This window comes from Ambystoma mexicanum, chromosome 2q (assembly GCF_040938575.1).
Source record: "Ambystoma mexicanum isolate Mex_15411 chromosome 2q, UKY_AmexF1_1, whole genome shotgun sequence".
Taxonomy (NCBI): domain Eukaryota; kingdom Metazoa; phylum Chordata; class Amphibia; order Caudata; family Ambystomatidae; genus Ambystoma; species Ambystoma mexicanum.
The window spans coordinates 2,045,283-2,067,908 of record NC_090924.1 but is presented as its reverse complement, the minus strand read 5'-3'; positions in this window follow the sequence as shown (position 1 = coordinate 2,067,908).

Sequence of the window (22,626 nt, the reverse complement as noted above, 5' to 3'; positions counted from 1 at the left end):
GGTTAGGAACGGGAAGGAGTTGGATATCACATCTCATGTTATAGGAAGAGTCTCATGCTAAGACCTGATAGACCCTTCCTATAACATGAGATGGGAATATCCAACTCCTTCCCATTCCAATCCTGAGACCCTTCCGATAGCAGAGATGTGATATCTCAATGCTTATACCAAACCTGAGACCCTTCCTATAGCATGAGATGTGATATCCAACTCCTTCCCATTCCAATACTGAGACCCTTCCTATAGCATGAGATGTGATATCTCAATGCTTCTAATATCAAACTTGAGACCCTCCCTATAGCATGAGATGTGATATCCAAGTCCTTCCCATTCCAATCCTGAGACACTTCCTATAGCATGAGATGTGATATCTCAATGCTTCTAATACCAAACCTGAGACTCTTCCTATAACATGAGATGGGATATCCAACTCCTTCCCATTACAATCCTGAGACCCTTCCTATAGCATGAGATGTGATATCTCAATGCTTATACCAAACCTAAAACCCTTCCTATAGCATGAGATGTGATATCCAACTCCTTCTCATTCCAATCCTGAGACCCTTCCTATAGCATGAGATGTGATATCCAATGGCTCTAATACCAAACCTGAGATCCTTCCTCTAACATTAAATGTGATATCCAACTCCTTCCCTTTCCAAACCTGAGAGCCTACCTATAGCATGAGATGTGATATCCAAGTCCTTCCCATTCCAATCCTTAGACCCTTCCTACAGCATGCAATATGATATCTCAATGATTCTAATAACAAACCTGAGACCCGTCCTATAACATGAGATGTGATATCCAACTCCTTCCCATTCCAATCCTGAGACACTTCCGATAGCAGAGATGTGATATCTCAATGCTTCTAATACCAAACCTGAGACCAGTCCTATAACATGAGATGGGATATCCAACTCCTTCCTGTTCCAACCCTGAGACCCTTCCTATAGCATGAGATGTGATATCCAACTCCTTCCCATCCCAATCCTGAGACACTTCCGATTGCAGAGATTTGATATCTCAATGCTTATACCAAACCTGAGACTCTTCCTATAACATGAGATGTGATATCCAACTCCTTCCCGTTCCAAACCTGAGACCCTTCCTATAGCATGAGATGTGATATCCAACTCCTTCCCATTCCAATCCTGAGACCCTTATGATAGCATGAGATGTGATATCTCAATGCCTCTTATACCAAATCTGAGATTCTTCCGATAGCATGAGATGTGATATCTCAATGCTTCTTATACCAAACCTGAGATCCTTCCTATAACATGAGATGTGATATCCAAATCCTTCCCCTTCCAAACCTGAGACCCTCCCTTTAGCATGAGATGTGATATCCAACTCCTTCCCATTCCAACCTGAGACCCTTCCTATAGCATGAGATGGGATATCCAACTCCTTGGAATTCCAATCCTGATACCCTTCCGATAGCATGAGATTTGATATCCCAATGCTTATACCAAACCTGAGACCCATACTATGGCATGAGATGTGATATCAAACTCCTTCCCATTCCAATCCTGAGACCCTTCCTATAGCTTGAGATGTGATATCCAACTCCTTCCCATTCCAATTCTGAGACCCTTCCTATACCATGAGACTTGATATCTCAATGCTTCTAATACCAAACCTGAGACCCGTCCTATAACATGAGATGTGATATCCAAATCCTTCCCCTTCCAAACCTTAGACCCTTCCTTTATCATGAGATGTAATATCCAACTCCTTCCCATTCCAATCCTGAGACCCTTCCGATATCATGAGATGTGATATCTCAATGCTTCTAATATCAAACTCGAGACCCTCCCTATAGCATGAGATGTGATATCCAAGTCCTTCCCATTCCAATCCTGAGACCCTTCCTATAGCATGAGATGTGATGTCTCAATGCTTCTAATACCAAACCTGAGACCCTTCCTATAACATGAGATGGGAATATCCAACTCCTTCCCATTCCAATCCTGAGACCCTTCCGATAGCAGACATGTGATATCTCAATGCTTATACCAAACCTGAGATCCTTCCTATAACATGAGATGTGATATCCAACTCCTTCCCATTCCAATCCTGAGACACTTCCTATAGCATGAGATGTGATATCTCACTGCTTATACCAAACCTGAGACCCTTCCTATAGCATGAGATGTGATATCCAACTCCTTCCCATTCCAATCCTGAGACCCTTCCTATAGCATGAGATGTGATGTCTCAATGCTTCTAATACCAAACCTGAGATCCTTCCTATAACATGAGATGTGAAATCCAACTCCTTCCATTCCAATCCTGAGACCCTTCCTATAGCATGTGATGTGATATCTCTATGCTTATACTAAACCTGAGACCCTTCCTTTAGCATGAGATGTGATATCCAACTCCTTCCCATTCCAATCCTGAGACCCTTCCTATAGCATGAGATGTGATATCTCAATGCCTCTAATACCAAACCTGAGATCCTTCCTCTAACATGAAATGTGATATCCAACTCCTTCCCTTTCCAAACCTGAGATTCTATCCATAGCATGAGATGTGATATCCAAGTCCTTCCCATTCCAATCCTTAGACCCTTCCTACAGCATGCAATATGATATCTCAATGATTCTAATAACAATCCTGAGACCCGTCCTATAACATGAGAGGGGATATCCAACTCCTTCCCATTCCAATCCTGAGACACTTCCGATAGCAGAGATGTGATATCTCAATGGTTATACCAAACCTGAGACCCTTCCTATAACATGAGATCGGATATCCAACTCCTTCCCGTTCCAAACCTGAGACCCTTCCTTTAGCATGAGATGTGATATCCAGCTCCTTCCCATTCCAATCCTGAGACACTTCCGATAGCATGAGATGTGATATCTCAATGCTTCTAATATCAAAAATGAGACCCTCCCTATAGCATGATATGTGATATCTAAGTCCTTCCCATTCCAATCTTGAGACCCTTCCTATAGCATGAGATGTGATATCTCAATGCTTCTACCAAACCTGAGACCGTTCCTTTAGCATGAGATGTGATATCCAACTCCTTCCCATTCCAATCCTGAGACCCTTCCTATAGCATGAGATGTGATATCTCAATACTTCTAATACCAAACCTGAGATCCTTCCGATAACATGAGATGTGATATCCAAATCCTTCCTCTTCCAAACCTGAGACCCTCCCTTTAGCATGAGATGTGATATCCAACTCCTTCCCATTCCAATCCTGAGAACCTTCTGATAGAATGAGATGTGATATCTCAATGCTTCTAATACCAAACCTGAGATCCTTCCTATAACATGAGATGTGATATCCAAATCCTTCCCCTTCCAAACCTGAGACCCTCACTTTAGCATGAGATGTGATATCCAACTCCTTCCCATTCCAATCCTGAGACCCTTCTGATAGCATGAGATGTGATATCTCAATGCCTCTTATACCAAACCTGAGATCCTACCTCTAACATGAAATGTGATATCCAACTCGTTCCCCTTCCAAACCTGAGAGCCTTCCTATAGCATGAGATGTGATATCCAAGTCCTTCCCATTCCAATCCTGAGACCCTTCCTATAACATGAGATGTGATATCCAACTCCTTCCCATTCCAACCTGAGACCCTTCCTATAGCATGAGATGGGATATCCCAATGCTTATACCAAACCTGAGACCCATACTATGGCATGAGATGTGATATCAAACTCCTTCCCATTCCAATCCTGAGACCCTTCCTATAGCTTGAGATGTGATATCCAACTCCTTCCCATTCCAATTCTGAGACCCTTCCTATACCATGAGACTTGATATCTCAATGCTTCTAATACCAAACCTGAGACCGGTCCTATAACATGAGATGTGATATCCAAATCCTTCCCCTTCCAAACCTTAGACCCTTCTTTTATCATGAGATGTGATATCCAACTCCTTCCCATTCCAATCCTGAGATCCTTCCGATATCATGAGATGTGATATCTCAATGCTTCTAATATCAAACTTGAGACCCTCCCTATAGCATGAGATGTGATATCCAAGTCCTTCCCATTGCAATCCTGAGACCCTTCCTATAGCATGAGATGTGATGTCTCAATGCTTCAAATACCAAACCTGAGACCCTTCCTATAACATGAGATGGGAATATCCAACTCCTTCCCATTCCAATCCTGAGACCCTTCCGATAGCAGAGATGTGATATCTCAATGCTTATACCAAACCTGAGATCCTTCCTATAACATGAGATGTGATATCCAACTCCTTCCCATTCCAATCCTGAGACACTTCCTATAGCATGAGATGTGATATCTCACTGCTTATACCAAACATGAGACCCTTCCTATAGCATGAGATGTGATATCCAACTCCTTCCCATTCCAATCCTGAGACCCTTCCTATAGCATGAGATGTGATATCTCAATGCTTCTAATATCAAACTTGAGACACTCCCTATAGCATGAGATGTGATATCCAAGTCCTTCCCATTCCAATCCTGAGACACTTCCTATAGCATGAGATGTGATGTCTCAATGCTTCTAATACCAAACCTGAGATCCTTCCTATAACATGAGATGTGATATCCAACTCCTTCCATTCCAATCCTGATACCCTTCCTATAGCATGAGATGTGATATCTCAATGCTTATACCAAACCTGAGACCCTTCCTATAACATGAGATGTGATATCCAACTCCTTCCCATTCCAATCCTGAGACCCTTCCTATAGCATGAGATGTGATATCTCAATGCTTATACCAAACCTGAGACCCTTCCTATAACATGAGATGTGATATCCAACTCCTTCCCATTCCAATCCTGAGACACTTCCGATAGCAGATTTGTGATATCTCAATGCTTATACCAAACCTGAGACCCTTCCTATAACATGAGATCGGATATCCAACTCCTTCCCGTTCCAAACCTGAGACCCTTCCTTTAGCATGAGATGTGATATCCAGCTCCTTCCCATTCCAATCCTGAGACACTTCCGATAGCATGAGATGTGATATCTCAATGCTTCTAATATCAAAACTGAGACCCTCCCTATAGCATGATATGTGATATCTAAGTCCTTCCCATTCCAATCCTGAGACCCTTCCTGTAGCATGAGATGTGATATCTCAATGCTTCTACCAAACCTGAGATCCTTCCTTTAGCGTGAGATGTGATATCCAACTCCTTCCCATTCCTATCCTGAGACCCTTCTGATAGCATGAGATGTGATATCTCAATGCTTCTAATACCAAACCTGAGACCCTCCCTTTAGCATGAGATGTGATATCCAACTCCTTCCCATTCCAATCCTGAGACCCTTCTGATAGCATGAGATGTGATATCTCAATGCCTCTAATACCAAACCTGAGATCCTACCTCTAACATGAAATGTGATATCCAACTCTTCCCCTTCCAAACCTGAGAGCCTTCCTATAGCATGAGATGTGATATCCAAGTCCTTCCCATTCCAATCATGAGACCCTTCCTATAACATGAGATGGGATATCCAACTCCTTCCCATTCCAATCTTGAGACCATTCCGATAGCAGAGATGTGATATCTCAATGCTTATACCAAACCTGTGACCCTTCCTACGGCATGAGATGTCATATACAACTCCTTCCCATTCCAATCCTGAGACCCTTCCTATAGCATGAGATGTGATGTCTCAATGCTTCTAATACCAAACCTGAGATCCTTCCTGTAACATGAGATGTGATATCCAACTCCTTCCCATTCCAATCCTGAGACCCTTCCTATAGCATGAGATGTGATATCTCTATGCTTATACTAAACCTGAGACCCTTCCTTTAGCATGAGATGTGATATCCAACTCCTTCCCATTCCAATCCTGAGACCCTTCCTATAGCATGAGATGTGATATCTCAATGCCTCTAATACCAAACCTGAGATCCTTCCTCTAACATGAAATGTGATATCCAACTCCTTCCCTTTCCAAACCTGAGATTCTATCCATAGCATGAGATGTGATATCCAAGTCCTTCCCATTCCAATCCTTAGACCCTTCCTACAGCATGCAATATGATATCTCAATGATTCTAATAACAATCCTGAGACCCGTCCTATAACATGAGAGGGGATATCCAACTCCTTCCCATTCCAATCCTGAGACACTTCCGATAGCAGAGATGTGATATCTCAATGGTTATACCAAACCTGAGACCCTTCCTATAACATGAGATCGGATATCCAACTCCTTCCCGTTCCAAACCTGAGACCCTTCCTTTAGCATGAGATGTGATATCCAGCTCCTTCCCATTCCAATCCTGAGACACTTCCGATAGCATGAGATGTGATATCTCAATGCTTCTAATATCAAAAATGAGACCCTCCCTATAGCATGATATGTGATATCTAAGTCCTTCCCATTCCAATCTTGAGACCCTTCCTATAGCATGAGATGTGATATCTCAATGCTTCTATCAAACCTGAGACCGTTCCTTTAGCATGAGATGTGATATCCAACTCCTTCCCATTCCAATCCTGAGACCCTTCCTATAGCATGAGATGTGATATCTCAATACTTCTAATACCAAACCTGAGATCCTTCCGATAACATGAGATGTGATATCCAAATCCTTCCCCTTCCAAACCTGAGACCCTCCCTTTAGCATGAGATGTGATATCCAACTCCTTCCCATTCCAATCCTGAGAACCTTCTGATAGAATGAGATGTGATATCTCAATGCTTCTAATACCAAACCTGAGATCCTTCCTATAACATGAGATGTGATATCCAAATCCTTCCCCTTCCAAACCTGAGACCCTCACTTTAGCATGAGATGTGATATCCAACTCCTTCCCATTCCAATCCTGAGACCCTTCTGATAGCATGAGATGTGATATCTCAATGCCTCTTATACCAAACCTGAGATCCTACCTCTAACATGAAATGTGATATCCAACTCGTTCCCCTATCAAACCTGAGAGCCTTCCTATAGCATGAGATGTGATATCCAAGTCCTTCCCATTCCAATCCTGAGACCCTTCCTATAACATGAGATGTGATATCCAACTCCTTCCCATTCCAACCTGAGACCCTTCCTATAGCATGAGATGGGATATCCCAATGCTTATACCAAACCTGAGACCCATACTATGGCATGAGATGTGATATCAAACTCCTTCCCATTCCAATCCTGAGACCCTTCCTATAGCTTGAGATGTGATATCCAACTCCTTCCCATTCCAATTCTGAGACCCTTCCTATACCATGAGACTTGATATCTCAATGCTTCTAATACCAAACCTGAGACCGGTCCTATAACATGAGATGTGATATCCAAATCCTTCCCCTTCCAAACCTTAGACCCTTCTTTTATCATGAGATGTGATATCCAACTCCTTCCCATTCCAATCCTGAGATCCTTCCGATATCATGAGATGTGATATCTCAATGCTTCTAATATCAAACTTGAGACCCTCCCTATAGCATGAGATGTGATATCCAAGTCCTTCCCATTGCAATCCTGAGACCCTTCCTATAGCATGAGATGTGATGTCTCAATGCTTCAAATACCAAACCTGAGACCCTTCCTATAACATGAGATGGGAATATCCAACTCCTTCCCATTCCAATCCTGAGACCCTTCCGATAGCAGAGATGTGATATCTCAATGCTTATACCAAACCTGAGATCCTTCCTATAACATGAGATGTGATATCCAACTCCTTCCCATTCCAATCCTGAGACACTTCCTATAGCATGAGATGTGATATCTCACTGCTTATACCAAACATGAGACCCTTCCTATAGCATGAGATGTGATATCCAACTCCTTCCCATTCCAATCCTGAGACCCTTCCTATAGCATGAGATGTGATATCTCAATGCTTCTAATATCAAACTTGAGACACTCCCTATAGCATGAGATGTGATATCCAAGTCCTTCCCATTCCAATCCTGAGACACTTCCTATAGCATGAGATGTGATGTCTCAATGCTTCTAATACCAAACCTGAGATCCTTCCTATAACATGAGATGTGATATCCAACTCCTTCCATTCCAATCCTGAGACCCTTCCTATAGCATGAGATGTGATATCTCAATGCTTATACCAAACCTGAGACCCTTCCTATAACATGAGATGTGATATCCAACTCCTTCCCATTCCAATCCTGAGACCCTTCCTATAGCATGAGATGTGATATCTCAATGCTTATACCAAACCTGAGACCCTTCCTATAACATGAGATGTGATATCCAACTCCTTCCCATTCCAATCCTGAGACACTTCCGATAGCAGATTTGTGATATCTCAATGCTTATACCAAACCTGAGACCCTTCCTATAACATGAGATCGGATATCCAACTCCTTCCCGTTCCAAACCTGAGACCCTTCCTTTAGCATGAGATGTGATATCCAGCTCCTTCCCATTCCAATCCTGAGACACTTCCGATAGCATGAGATGTGATATCTCAATGCTTCTAATATCAAAACTGAGACCCTCCCTATAGCATGATATGTGATATCTAAGTCCTTCCCATTCCAATCCTGAGACCCTTCCTGTAGCATGAGATGTGATATCTCAATGCTTCTACCAAACCTGAGACCCTTCCTTTAGCGTGAGATGTGATATCCAACTCCTTCCCATTCCAATCCTGAGACCCTTCCTATAGCATGAGATGTGATATCTCAATACTTCTAATACCAAACCTGAGATCCTTCCGATAACATGAGATGTGATATCCAAATCCTTCCCCTTCCAAACCTGAGACCCTCCCTTTAGCATGAGATGGGATATCCAACTCCTTCCCATTCCAATCCTGAGAACCTTCTGATAGCATGAGATGTGATATCTCAATGCTTCTAATACCAAACCTGAGATCCTTCCAATAGCATGAGATGTGATATCTCAATGCTTCTAATACCAAACCTGAGATCCTTCCTATAACATGAGATGTGATATCCAAATCCTTCCCCTTCCAAACCTGAGACCCTCCCTTTAGCATGAGATGTGATATCCAACTCCTTCCCATTCCAATCCTGAGACCCTTCTGATAGCATGAGATGTGATATCTCATTGCCTCTAATACCAAACCTGAGATCGTACCTCTAACATGAAATGTGATATCCAACTCTTTCCCCTTCCAAACCTGAGAGCCTTCCTATAGCATGAGATGTGATATCCAAGTCCTTCCCATTCCAATCCTGTGACCCTTCCTATAACATGAGATGTGATATCCAACTCCTTCCAATTCCAACCTGAGACCCTTCCTATAGCATGAGATGTGATATCTCAATGCCTCTAATACCAAACCTGAGATCCTTCCTCTAACATGAAATGTGATATCCAACTCCTTCCCTTTCCAAACCTGAGAGCCTATCTATAGCATGAGATGTGATATCCAAGTCCTTCCCATTCCAATCCTTAGACCCTTCCTACAGCATGCAATATGATATCTCAATGATTCTAATAACAAACCTGAGACCCGTCCTATAACATGAGATGGGATATCCAACTCCTTCCCATTCCAATCCTGAGACACTTCCGATAGCAGAGATGTGATATCTCAATGCTTATACCAACCTGAGACCCTTCCTATAACATGAGATGTGATATCCAACTCCTTCCCGTTCCAAACCTGAGACCCTTCCTTTAGCATGAGATGTGATATCCAGCTCCTTCCCATTCCAATCCTGAGACACTTCCGATAGCATGAGATGTGATATCTCAATGCTTCTAATATCAAAACTGAGACCCTCCCTATAGCATGATATGTGATATCTAAGTCCTTCCCATTCCAATCCTGAGACCCTTCCTATAGCATGAGATGTGATATCTCAATGCTTCTACCAAACCTGAGACCCTTCCTTTAGCATGAGATGTGATATCCAACTCGTTCCATTCCAATCCTGAGACCCTTCCTATAGCATGAGATGTGATATCTCAATACTTCTAATACCAAACCTGAGATCCTTCCAATAACATGAGATGTGATATCCAAATCCTTCCCCTTCCAAACCTGAGACCCTCCCTTTAGCATGAGATGTGATATCCAACTCCTTCCCATTCCTATCCTGAGACCCTTCTGATAGCATGAGATGTGATATCTCAATGCTTCTAATACCAAACCTGAGATCCTTCCTATAACATGAGATGTGATATCCAAATCCTTCCCCTTCCAAACCTGAGACCCTCCCTTTAGCATGAGATGTGATATCCAACTCCTTCCCATTCCAATCCTGAGACCCTTCTGATAGCATGAGATGTGATATCTCAATGCCTCTAATACCAAACCTGACATCCTACCTCTAACATGAAATGTGATATCCAACTCTTTCCCCTTCCAAACCTGAGAGCCTTCCTATAGCATGAGATGTGATATCCAAGTCCTTCCCATTCCAATCATGAGACCCTTCCTATAACATGAGATGGGATATCCAACTCCTTCCCATTCCAATCTTGAGACCCTTCCGATAGCAGAGATGTGATATCTCAATGCTTATACCAAACCTGAGACCCTTCCTACGGCATGAGATGTCATATACAACTCCTTTCCATTCCAATCCTGAGACCCTTCCTATAGCATGAGATGTGATATCTCAATACTTCTAATACCAAACCTGAGATCCTTCCGATAACATGAGATGTGATAGCCAAATCCTTCCCCTTCCAAACCTGAGAACCTCCCTTTAGCATGAGATGTGATATCCAACTCCTTCCCATTCCTATCCTGAGACCCTTCTGATAGCATGAGATGTGATATCTCAATGCTTCTAATACCAAACCTGAGATCCTTCCTATAGCATGAGAAGTGATATCCAAATCCTTCCCCTTCCAAACCTGAGACCCTCCCTTTAGCATGAGATGTGATATCCAACTCCTTCCCATTCCAATCCTGAGACCCTTCTGATAGCATGAGATGTGATATCTCAATGCCTCTAATACCAAACCTGAGATCCTACCTCTAACATGAAATGTGATATCCAACTCTTTCCCCTTCCAAACCTGAGAGCCTTCCTATAGCATGAGATGTGATATCCAAGTCCTTCCCATTCCAATCATGAGACCCTTCCTATAACATGAGATGGGATATCCAACTCCTTCCCATTCCAATCTTGAGACCATTCCGATAGCAGAGATGTGATATCTCAATGCTTATACCAAACCTGTGACCCTTCCTACGGCATGAGATGTCATATACAACTCCTTCCCATTCCAATCCTGAGACCCTTCCTATAGCATGAGATGTGATGTCTCAATGCTTCTAATACCAAACCTGAGATCCTTCCTATAACATGAGATGTGATATCCAACTCCTTCCCATTCCAATCCTGAGACCCTTCCTATAGCATGAGATGTGATATCTCAATGCTTATACCAAACCTGAGACCCTTCCTATAACATGAGATGGGATATCCAACTCCTTCCCATTCCAATCCTGAGACCCTTACGATAGCAGAGATGTGATATCTCAATGCTTATACCAAACCTGAGACCCTTCCTACGGCATGAGATGTCATATACAACTCCTTCCCATTCCAATCCTGAGACCCTTCCTATACCATGAGATGTGATATCTCAATGCTTATACCAAACCTGAGACCCTTCATATAGCATGAGATGTGATATCCAACTCCTTCCCATTCCAATCCTGAGACCCTTCCTATAGCATGAGATGTGATGTCTCAATGCTTCTAATACCAAACCTGAGATCCTTCCTAAAACATGAGATGTGATATCCAACTCCTTCCATTCCAAACCTGAGACCCTTCCTATAGCATGAGATGTGATATCTCAATGCTTCTAATATCAAACTTGAGACCCTCCCTATAGCATGAGATGTGATATCCAAGTCCTTCCCATTCCAATCCTGAGACACTTCCTATAGCATGAGATGTGATATCTCAATGCTTCTAATACCAAACCTGAGACTCTTCCTATAACATGAGATGGGATATCCAACTCCTTCCCATTCCAATCCTGAGACCCTTCCAAAAGCATAGATGTGATATCTCAATGCTTATACCAAACCTGAGACCCTTCCAATGGCATGAGATGTCATATACATATCCTTCCCATTCCAATCCTGAGACCCTTCCTATAGCATGAGATGTGATATCTCAATGCTTATACCAAACCTGAGACCCTTCCTATAGCATGAGGTGTGATATCTAACTCCTTCCCATTCCAATCCTGAGACCCTTCCTATAGCATGAGATGTGATATCTCAATGCCTCTAATACCAAACCTGAGATCCTTCCTCTAACATGAAATGTGATATCCAACTCCTTCCCTTTCCAAACCTGAGAGCCTACCTATAGCATGAGATGTTATATCCAAGTCCTTCCAATTCCAATCCTTAGACCCTTCCTATAGCATGCAATATGATATCTCAATGATTCTAATAACAAACCTGAGACCCGTCCTATAACATGAGATGGGATATCCAACTCCTTCCCATTCCAATCCTGAGACCCTTCCGATAGCAGAGATGTGACATCTCAATGCTTATACCAAACCTGAGACCCTTCCTACGGCATGAGATGTCATATACAACTCCTTCCCATTCCAATCCTGAGAAACTTCCTATAGCATGAAATGTGATATCTCAATGCTTATACCAAACCTGAGACCCTTCATAAAGCATGAGATGTGATCTCCAACTCTTCCCATTACAATCCTGAGACCCTTCCTATAGCATGAGATGTGATGTCTCAATGCTTTTAATACCAAACCTGAGATCCTTCCTATAACATGAGATGTGATATCCAACTCCTTCCATTCCAATCCTGAGACCCTTCCTATAGCATGAGATGTGATATCTCAATGCTTCTAATATCAAACTTGAGACCCTCCCTATAGCATGAGATGTGATATCCAATTCCTTCCCATTCCAATCCTGAGACACTTCCTATAGCATGAGATGTGATATCTCAATGCTTCTAATACCAAACCTGAGACTCTTCCTATAACATGAGATGGGATATCCAACTGCTTCCCATTCCAATCCTGAGACCCTTCCTATAGCATGAGATGTGATATCTCAATGCCTCTAATACCAAACCTGAGATCCTTCCTCTAACATGAAATGTGATATCCAACTCCTTCCCTTTCCAAACCTGAGAGCCTACCTATAGCATGAGATGTGATATCCAAGTCCTTCCAATTCCAATCCTTAGACCCTTCCTATAGCATGCAATATGATATCTCAATGATTCTAATAACAAACCTGAGACCCGTCCTATAACATGAGATGGGATATCCAACTCCTTCCCATTCCAATCCTGAGACCCTTCCGATAGCAGAGATGTGATATCTCAATGCTTATACCAAACCTGAGACCCTTCCTACGGCATGAGATGTCATATACAACTCCTTCCCATTCCAATCCTGAGACCCTTCCTATAGCATGAGATGTGATATCTCAATGCTTATACCAAACCTGAGACCCTTCATATAGCATGAGATGTGATATCCAACTCCTTCCCATTACAATCCTGAGACCCTTCCTATAGCATGAGATGTGATGTCTCAATGCTTCTAATACCAAACCTGAGATCCTTCCTATAACATGAGATGTGATATCCAACTCCTTCCATTCCAATCCTGAGACCCTTCCTATAGCATGAGATGTGATATCTCAATGCTTCTAATATCAAACTTGAGACCCTCCCTATAGCATGAGATGTGATATCCAATTCCTTCCCATTCCAATCCTGAGACACTTCCTATAGCATGAGATGTGATATCTCAATGCTTCTAATACCAAACCTGAGACCCTTCCTATAGCATGAGATGTGATATCCAACTCCTTCCCATTCCAATCCTGAGACCCTTCCTATAGCATGAGATGTGATATCTCAATGCCCTCTAATACCAAACCTGAGATCCTTCCTCTAACATGAAATGTGATATCCAACTCCTTCCCTTTCCAAACCTGAGAGCCTACCTATAGCATGAGATGTGATATCCAAGTCCTTCCCATTCCAATCCTTAGACCCTTCCTATAGCATGCAATATGATATCTCAATGATTCTAATAACAAACCTGAGACCCGTCCTATAACATGAGATGGGATATCCAACTCCTTCCCATTCCAATCCTGAGACACTTCCGATAGCAGAGATGTGATATCTCAATGCTTATACCAAACCTGAGACCCTTCCTATAAAATGAGATGTGATATCCAACTCCTTCCCATTCCAAACCTGAGACCCTTCCTATAGCATATGTGATATCCAACTCCTTCCAATTCCAAACATGAGACCCTTCCCATAGCAAGAATGTAATATCCAACTCCTTCCCATTCCAAAACTGAGACCATTCCTATAGCATGAGATGTGATATCTCAATGCTTCTAATACCAAACCTGAGATCCTTCCTATGACATGAGATGTGATATCCAATTCCTTCCCATTCCAAACCTGAGACCCTTCCTACAGCATGCGATGTGATATCTCAATGCTTCTAATACCAAACCTGCGACCAGTCCTATAACATGAGATGGGATATCCAACTCCTTCCCGTTCCAATCCTGAGACACTTCCGATTGCAGAGATGTGATATCTCAATGCTTATACCAAACCTGAGACCCTTCCTATAGCATGAGATGTGATATCCAAATCCTTCCCATCCCAATCCTGAGACACTTCGGATTGCAGAGATGTGATATCTCAATGCTTATACCAAACCTGAGACTCTTCCTATAACATGAGATGTGATATCCAACTCCTTCCCGTTCCAAACCTGAGACCCTTCCTATAGCATGAGATGTGCTATCCAACTCCTTCCCATTCCAATCCTGAGACCCTTCCGATAGCATGAGATGTGATATCTCAATGCCTCTAATACCAAACCTGAGATCCTTCCTATAACATGTGATGTGATATTCAAATCCTTCCCCTTCCAAACCTGAGACCCTCCCTTTAGCATGAGATGTGATATCCAACTCCGTCCCATTCCAATCCTGAGACCCTTATGATAGCATGAGATGTGATATCTCAATGCCTCTAATACCAAACCTGAGATACTTCCGATAGCATGAGATGTGATATCTCAATGCTTCTAATACCAAACCTGAGATCCTTCCTATAACATGAGATGTGATATCCAAATCCTTCCCCTGCCAAACCTGAGACCCTCCCTTTAGCATGAGATGTGATATCCAACTCCTTCCCATTCCAATCCTGAGACCCTTCGGATAGCATGAGATGTGATATCTCAATGCCTCTAATACCAAACCTGAGACCCTACCTCTAACATGAAATGTGACATCCAACTCCTTCCCTTTCCAAACCTGAGACCCTGCCTATAGCATGAGATGTGATATCCAAGTCCTTCCCATTCCAATCCTGAGACCCTTCCTATAGCATGAGATGTGATATCTCAATGCTTATACCAAACCTGAGACCCTTCCTATAGCATGAGATGTGATATCCAACTTCTTCCCATTCCAATCATGAGACCCTTCCTATAACATGAGATGTGATGTCTCAATGCTTCTAATACCAAACCTGAGATCTTTCCTATAACATGAGATGTGATATCCAACTCCTTCCCATCCTAATCCTGAGACACTTCCGATTGCAGAGATGTGATGTCTCAATGCTTCTAATACCAAACCTGAGATCTTTCCTTAAACATGAGATGTGATATCCAACTCCTTCCCGTTCCAAACCTGAGACCCTTCCTATAGCATGAGATGTGATATCCAACTCCTTCCCATTCCAATCCTGAGACCATTCCGATAGCATGAGATGTGATATCTCAATGCTTCTAATACCAAACCTGAGATCCTTCCTATAACATTTGATGTGATATTCAAATCCTTCCCCTTCCAAACCTGAGACCCTGCCTATAGCATGAGATGTGATATCCAAGTCCTTCCCATTCCAATCCTGAGACCCTTCCTATAGCATGTGATGTGATATCTCAATGCTTATACCAAACCTGAGACCCTTCCTATGGCATGAGATGTCATATACAACTCCTTCCCATTCCAATCCTGAGACCCTTCCTATAGCATGAGATGTGATATGTCAATGCTTATACCAAACCTGAGACCCTTCCTATAGCATGAGATGTGATATCCAACTTCTTCCCATCCCAATCCTGAGACCCTTCCTATAGCATGAGATGTGATATCTCAATGCTTCTAATATCAAACTTGAGACCCTCCCTATAGCATGAGATGTGATATCCAATTCCTTCCCATTCCAATCCTGAGACACTTCCTATAGCATGAGATGTGATATCTCAATGCTTCTAATACCAAACCTGAGACTCTTCCTATAACATGAGATGGGATATTCAACTGCTTCCCATTCCAATCCTGAGACCCTTCCTATAGCATGAGATGTGATATCTCAATGCCTCTAATACCAAACCTGAGATCCTTCCTCTAACATGAAATGTGATATCCAACTCCTTCCCTTTCCAAACCTGAGAGCCTACCTATAGCATGAGATGTGATATCCAAGTCCTTCCAATTCCAATCCTTAGACCCTTCCTATAGCATGCAATATGATATCTCAATGATTCTAATAACAAACCTGAGACCCGTCCTATAACATGAGATGGGATATCCAACTCCTTCCCATTCCAATCCTGAGACCCTTCCGATAGCAGAGATGTGATATCTCAATGCTTATACCAAACCTGAGACCCTTCCTACGGCATGAGATGTCATATACAACTCCTTCCCATTCCAATCCTGAGACCCTTCCTATAGCATGAGATGTGATATCTCAATGCTTATACCAAACCTGAGACCCTTCATATAGCATGAGATGTGATGTCCAACTCCTTCCCATTACAATCCTGAGACCCTTCCTATAGCATGAGATGTGATGTCTCAATGCTTCTAATACCAAACCTGAGATCCTTCCTATAACATGAGATGTGATATCCAACTCCTTCCATTCCAATCCTGAGACCCTTCCTATAGCATGAGATGTGATATCTCAATGCTTCTAATATCAAACTTGAGACCCTCCCTATAGCATGAGATGTGATATCCAATTCCTTCCCATTCCAATCCTGAGACACTTCCTATAGCATGAGATGTGATATCTCAATGCTTCTAATACCAAACCTGAGACCCTTCCTATAGCATGAGATGTGATATCCAACTCCTTCCCATTCCAATCCTGAGACCCTTCCTATAGCATGAGATGTGATATCTCAATGCCCTCTAATACCAAACCTGAGATCCTTCCTCTAACATGAAATGTGATATCCAACTCCTTCCCTTTCCAAACCTGAGATTCTATCCATAGCATGAGATGTGATATCCAAGTCCTTCCCATTCCAATCCTTAGACCCTTCCTACAGCATGCAATATGATATCTCAATGATTCTAATACCAAACCTGCGACCAGTCCTATAACATGAGATGGGATATCCAACTCCTTCCCGTTCCAATCCTGAGACACTTCCGATTGCAGAGATGTGATATCTCAATGCTTATACCAAACCTGAGACCCTTCCTATAGCATGAGATGTGATATCCAAATCCTTCCCATCCCAATCCTGAGACACTTCGGATTGCAGAGATGTGATATCTCAATGCTTATACCAAACCTGAGACTCTTCCTATAACATGAGATGTGATATCCAACTCCTTCCCGTTCCAAACCTGAGACCCTTCCTATAGCATGAGATGTGCTATCCAACTCCTTCCCATTCCAATCCTGAGACCCTTCCGATAGCATGAGATGTGATATCTCAATGCCTCTAATACCAAACCTGAGATCCTTCCTATAACATGTGATGTGATATTCAAATCCTTCCCCTTCCAAACCTGAGACCCTCCCTTTAGCATGAGATGTGATATCCAACTCCGTCCCATTCCAATCCTGAGACCCTTATGATAGCATGAGATGTGATATCTCAATGCCTCTAATACCAAACCTGAGATACTTCCGATAGCATGAGATGTGATATCTCAATGCTTCTAATACCAAACCTGAGATCCTTCCTATAACATGAGATGTGATATCCAAATCCTTCCCCTGCCAAACCTGAGACCCTCCCTTTAGCATGAGATGTGATATCCAACTCCTTCCCATTCCAATCCTGAGACCCTTCGGATAGCATGAGATGTGATATCTCAATGCCTCTAATACCAAACCTGAGACCCTACCTCTAACATGAAATGTGACATCCAACTCCTTCCCTTTCCAAACCTGAGACCCTGCCTATAGCATGAGATGTGATATCCAAGTCCTTCCCATTCCAATCCTGAGACCCTTCCTATAGCATGAGATGTGATATCTCAATGCTTATACCAAACCTGAGACCCTTCCTATAGCATGAGATGTGATATCCAACTTCTTCCCATTCCAATCATGAGACCCTTCCTATAACATGAGATGTGATGTCTCAATGCTTCTAATACCAAACCTGAGATCTTTCCTATAACATGAGATGTGATATCCAACTCCTTCCCATCCTAATCCTGAGACACTTCCGATTGCAGAGATGTGATGTCTCAATGCTTCTAATACCAAACCTGAGATCTTTCCTTAAACATGAGATGTGATATCCAACTCCTTCCCGTTCCAAACCTGAGACCCTTCCTATAGCATGAGATGTGATATCCAACTCCTTCCCATTCCAATCCTGAGACCATTCCGATAGCATGAGATGTGATATCTCAATGCTTCTAATACCAAACCTGAGATCCTTCCTATAACATTTGATGTGATATTCAAATCCTTCCCCTTCCAAACCTGAGACCCTGCCTATAGCATGAGATGTGATATCCAAGTCCTTCCCATTCCAATCCTGAGACCCTTCCTATAGCATGTGATGTGATATCTCAATGCTTATACCAAACCTGAGACCCTTCCTATGGCATGAGATGTCATATACAACTCCTTCCCATTCCAATCCTGAGACCCTTCCTATAGCATGAGATGTGATATGTCAATGCTTATACCAAACCTGAGACCCTTCCTATAGCATGAGATGTGATATCCAACTTCTTCCCATCCCAATCCTGAGACCCTTCCTATAGCATGAGATGTGATATCTCAATGCTTCTAATATCAAACTTGAGACCCTCCCTATAGCATGAGATGTGATATCCAATTCCTTCCCATTCCAATCCTGAGACACTTCCTATAGCATGAGATGTGATATCTCAATGCTTCTAATACCAAACCTGAGACTCTTCCTATAACATGAGATGGGATATCCAACTGCTTCCCATTCCAATCCTGAGACCCTTCCTATAGCATGAGATGTGATATCTCAATGCCTCTAATACCAAACCTGAGATCCTTCCTCTAACATGAAATGTGATATCCAACTCCTTCCCTTTCCAAACCTGAGAGCCTACCTATAGCATGAGATGTGATATCCAAGTCCTTCCAATTCCAATCCTTAGACCCTTCCTATAGCATGCAATATGATATCTCAATGATTCTAATAACAAACCTGAGACCCGTCCTATAACATGAGATGGGATATCCAACTCCTTCCCATTCCAATCCTGAGACCCTTCCGATAGCGGAGATGTGATATCTCAATGCTTATACCAAACCTGAGACCCTTCCTACGGCATGAGATGTCATATACAACTCCTTCCCATTCCAATCCTGAGACCCTTCCTATAGCATGAGATGTGATATCTCAATGCTTATACCAAACCTGAGACCCTTCATATAGCATGAGATGTGATATCCAACTCCTTCCCATTACAATCCTGAGACCCTTCCTATAGCATGAGATGTGATGTCTCAATGCTTCTAATACCAAACCTGAGATCCTTCCTATAACATGAGATGTGATATCCAACTCCTTCCATTCCAATCCTGAGACCCTTCCTATAGCATGAGATGTGATATCTCAATGCTTCTAATATCAAACTTGAGACCCTCCCTATAGCATGAGATGTGATATCCAATTCCTTCCCATTCCAATCCTGAGACACTTCCTATAGCATGAGATGTGATATCTCAATGCTTCTAATACCAAACCTGAGACCCTTCCTATAGCATGAGATGTGATATCCAACTCCTTCCCATTCCAATCCTGAGACCCTTCCTATAGCATGAGATGTGATATCTCAATGCCCTCTAATACCAAACCTGAGATCCTTCCTCTAACATGAAATGTGATATCCAACTCCTTCCCTTTCCAAACCTGAGAGCCTACCTATAGCATGAGATGTGATATCCAAGTCCTTCCCATTCCAATCCTTAGACCCTTCCTATAGCATGCAATATGATATCTCAATGATTCTAATAACAAACCTGAGACCCGTCCTATAACATGAGATGGGATATCCAACTCCTTCCCATTCCAATCCTGAGACACTTCCGATAGCAGAGATGTGATATCTCAATGCTTATACCAAACCTGAGACCCTTCCTATAAAATGAGATGTGATATCCAACTCCTTCCCATTCCAAACCTGAGACCCTTCCTATAGCATATGTGATATCCAACTCCTTCCAATTCCAAACATGAGACCCTTCCCATAGCAAGAATGTAATATCCAACTCCTTCCCATTCCAAAACTGAGACCATTCCTATAGCATGAGATGTGATATCTCAATGCTTCTAATACCAAACCTGAGATCCTTCCTATGACATGAGATGTGATATCCAATTCCTTCCCATTCCAAACCTGAGACCCTTCCTACAGCATGCGATGTGATATCTCAATGCTTCTAATACCAAACCTGCGACCAGTCCTATAACATGAGATGGGATATCCAACTCCTTCCCGTTCCAATCCTGAGACACTTCCGATTGCAGAGATGTGATATCTCAATGCTTATACCAAACCTGAGACCCTTCCTATAGCATGAGATGTGATATCCAAATCCTTCCCATCCCAATCCTGAGACACTTCGGATTGCAGAGATGTGATATCTCAATGCTTATACCAAACCTGAGACTCTTCCTATAACATGAGATGTGATATCCAACTCCTTCCCGTTCCAAACCTGAGACCCTTCCTATAGCATGAGATGTGCTATCCAACTCCTTCCCATTCCAATCCTGAGACCCTTCCGATAGCATGAGATGTGATATCTCAATGCCTCTAATACCAAACCTGAGATCCTTCCTATAACATGTGATGTGATATTCAAATCCTTCCCCTTCCAAACCTGAGACCCTCCCTTTAGCATGAGATGTGATATCCAACTCCGTCCCATTCCAATCCTGAGACCCTTATGATAGCATGAGATGTGATATCTCAATGCCTCTAATACCAAACCTGAGATACTTCCGATAGCATGAGATGTGATATCTCAATGCTTCTAATACCAAACCTGAGATCCTTCCTATAACATGAGATGTGATATCCAAATCCTTCCCCTGCCAAACCTGAGACCCTCCCTTTAGCATGAGATGTGATATCCAACTCCTTCCCATTCCAATCCTGAGACCCTTCGGATAGCATGAGATGTGATATCTCAATGCCTCTAATACCAAACCTGAGACCCTACCTCTAACATGAAATGTGACATCCAACTCCTTCCCTTTCCAAACCTGAGACCCTGCCTATAGCATGAGATGTGATATCCAAGTCCTTCCCATTCCAATCCTGAGACCCTTCCTATAGCATGAGATGTGATATCTCAATGCTTATACCAAACCTGAGACCCTTCCTATAGCATGAGATGTGATATCCAACTTCTTCCCATTCCAATCATGAGACCCTTCCTATAACATGAGATGTGATGTCTCAATGCTTCTAATACCAAACCTGAGATCTTTCCTATAACATGAGATGTGATATCCAACTCCTTCCCATCCTAATCCTGAGACACTTCCGATTGCAGAGATGTGATGTCTCAATGCTTCTAATACCAAACCTGAGATCTTTCCTTAAACATGAGATGTGATATCCAACTCCTTCCCGTTCCAAACCTGAGACCCTTCCTATAGCATGAGATGTGATATCCAACTCCTTCCCATTCCAATCCTGAGACCATTCCGATAGCATGAGATGTGATATCTCAATGCTTCTAATACCAAACCTGAGATCCTTCCTATAACATTTGATGTGATATTCAAATCCTTCCCCTTCCAAACCTGAGACCCTGCCTATAGCATGAGATGTGATATCCAAGTCCTTCCCATTCCAATCCTGAGACCCTTCCTATAGCATGTGATGTGATATCTCAATGCTTATACCAAACCTGAGACCCTTCCTATGGCATGAGATGTCATATACAACTCCTTCCCATTCCAATCCTGAGACCCTTCCTATAGCATGAGATGTGATATGTCAATGCTTATACCAAACCTGAGACCCTTCCTATAGCATGAGATGTGATATCCAACTTCTTCCCATCCCAATCCTGAGACCCTTCCTATAACATGAGATGTGATGTCTCAATGCTTCTAATACCAAACCTGAGATCTTTCCTATAACATGAGATGTGATATCCAACTCCTTCCCGTTCCAAACCTGAGACCCTTACTATAGCATGAGATGTGATATCCAACTCCTTCCCATTCCAATCCTGAGACCATTCCGATAGCATGAGATGTGATATCTCAATGCTTCTATTACCAAACCTGAGATCCTTCCTATAACATGTGATGTGATATTCAAATCCTTCCCCTTCCAAACCTGAGACCCTCCCTTTAGCATGAGATGTGATATCCAACTCCTTCCCATTCCAATCCTGAGACCCTTATGATAGCATG